Raw genomic sequence first — 2,101 nt, 5'->3', positions numbered from 1 at the left:
GGTTAGAAGTTCAGGAGTTTTTAATGTGGAAAGTATGTACAAATGACAGGGAAAATTGTAAAAACAGGATTAGGGAAGATGCAAGAAGGGAAAGTAAGAGAGTGTGTTAGAGAGTGGAGGGCTCTGGAGAAGAAAGAGGTGGGTATGAGAGCAAAACTCTGCATCCGAGGGTATCCTGTCAAAAACAGGTTTGTCAGCAAGAGGTGCTATAGAAATTGATTCTCTGAGTTCATCCTTACTCAGAAAAAGAGCTCTTACCATTGGCTAACACACCAGAAGCCAGAAGACACAAGAGAACCCAGCCACAGGGTTCAGATGGACCAGTCTCCCAGAGTAAAGGAAAGGGCTATAATATAACAGGTGAGTGGGCAAACAGCAAACATGCACTCCGATTCTGAGAACTCAAGAAACAATACAATGTAAAAATCAGCTCTAAAGGTCCATTAAGCAAATTTCACTTAAATGTAGCTTGCCTCTGTATACATCATCCAAGTTGGTAAAACTGGGTCCTAGAACCTGTGCACCATTCCTACCAGAACTAACCACCGTCTTCCCTGGCCACTTATTGTTCATGTTTTCAGCAAATGTGTATTTAGTGCTGACTGGGCTCACAGCCCTAAAGTGTGTCTAAACAGCTAAAGAATGAACCAACCATACAAAATATTACATGAGTCTCCCATCCCTATAGGGAAATGACTAAGGTGTATGGGACAAAGAAAGTGTTCTAGCTTGAGGACAGAGTCACTGAAGTAACTTCAATGTTGGTGAAGTCACATAGAGTGTACCACTTGTTGCTTTTTGTCTGTTTTTGTTAACTTGACACAAGCTAAAGTTATCTGAAAAAATGGAACCACATTTGAGATAATACATCCATAAGATTGGCCTGTAGGAAAACATGTAGAATTTTCTTTTTATTTTAAAAAATACGGAATGCTTGATGAATTTGTGTGTTATTCTTGCCTAGGGGCCATGCTAATCTTCTCTGTATCATTCCAATTTTATCATATGTGCTGTCAAAGCAAGCATTGGAGTATTTTCTTCATCAGTGACTGATGGTGGAGGGCCCAGCCCATTGTGGGTGGTGCTATCCCTGGCAGGTGGTCCTTGGTGCTATAAGAAAGCAGGCTGAGCAACTCATGAGGAGCAAGCCCGTAAGTAGTGTTTCTTCATGGCTTCTGCCTCACCTCCAGTTTTGAGTTCCTGCCCTGATTTCCCTCCATGACTGACTGTGACTGGAGAGTTTTTAGATGAATAATAAACACTTTGCTACACCAAGTTGCTATTGGTCATGGTGTTTTACCACAGCAATAACCCTAACTAAGACATGTGGCTTTGTTATCATCTATGCAGTTGTGTCTGAGATTAACAGCACAAGTAGTCCACACCTCACTGAGGTGTCTCTCTGTTATAGCTCCACAGGAAGTCCCCATTCCCCAAAAGGAGAGAGCAGTAAATAACTTCTTTATATCCACCATCCCCCTCCACTTAGAAGGAACACTAGTAAGAAAGGACCAGTCAACATCCAATGGACCACCAAGACACTCAACATGGAAACAGAATTCTTGCCAAGCACAATGGTTGCATGGGCCACTGGCCCTTTCTAGTAACTTGGGGCCAGCTGCTGGCCAGCCTGCCCAGGTTCTCATTTCCACGTCCTGGTTTTTCTTCACATAATTAAATATGGAGCTCAAAGTCATATGAATCCCAAAGACACGTGTAGAAAGGGAGAGAAATGCCCATGCTGTAAACTCACCTGAGCCCATGGGCTCTCTCTAGTTTGGGGCAGGAAAGCAATATTAGTGAAAGCCAGTAATTAGAGGTAGGTGGGAGCCGCATGACCCAGGGTTGCTTCTCTGTTTATTCGATCACCTCTCAGAGCAGGTAGACTCAAAACAACCAGGTAGCACTCAAGACCATCTTGCTTTCTTGTCTTTGAGACCACCATCAAGAAACTTCAATGTCATGTGCTTATACTCAGTCTTCTATGCTTGGAACAATAAACTCCCTTTAGAAAGTACAGGACACGATGCTAAATGACTCCCAAGGCACAGAACATGTGCTATCCTGCTAGTATTGGACTCTCAAGAGAGACTTCAGGTGA

The 2,101-nt window shown here is 43.1% G+C and overlaps 1 non-coding gene across 1 annotated transcript; it reads right to left on the bottom strand.

Moving 5' to 3' along the window:
* Positions 1–919: 919 nt before the first annotated feature.
* On the bottom strand, positions 920–1,022 carry LOC127236083 (U6 spliceosomal RNA). The gene has a single exon (XR_007835754.1). It is a non-coding gene; the product is annotated as a U6 spliceosomal RNA (small nuclear RNA).
* Between the last annotated feature and the right edge of the window lie 1,079 nt (positions 1,023–2,101).

This window comes from Phodopus roborovskii, unplaced genomic scaffold, assembly GCF_943737965.1.
Source record: "Phodopus roborovskii unplaced genomic scaffold, PHOROB, whole genome shotgun sequence".
Lineage (NCBI taxonomy): Eukaryota > Metazoa > Chordata > Mammalia > Rodentia > Cricetidae > Phodopus > Phodopus roborovskii.
This window is presented reverse-complemented; position numbering and strand designations above follow the sequence as displayed.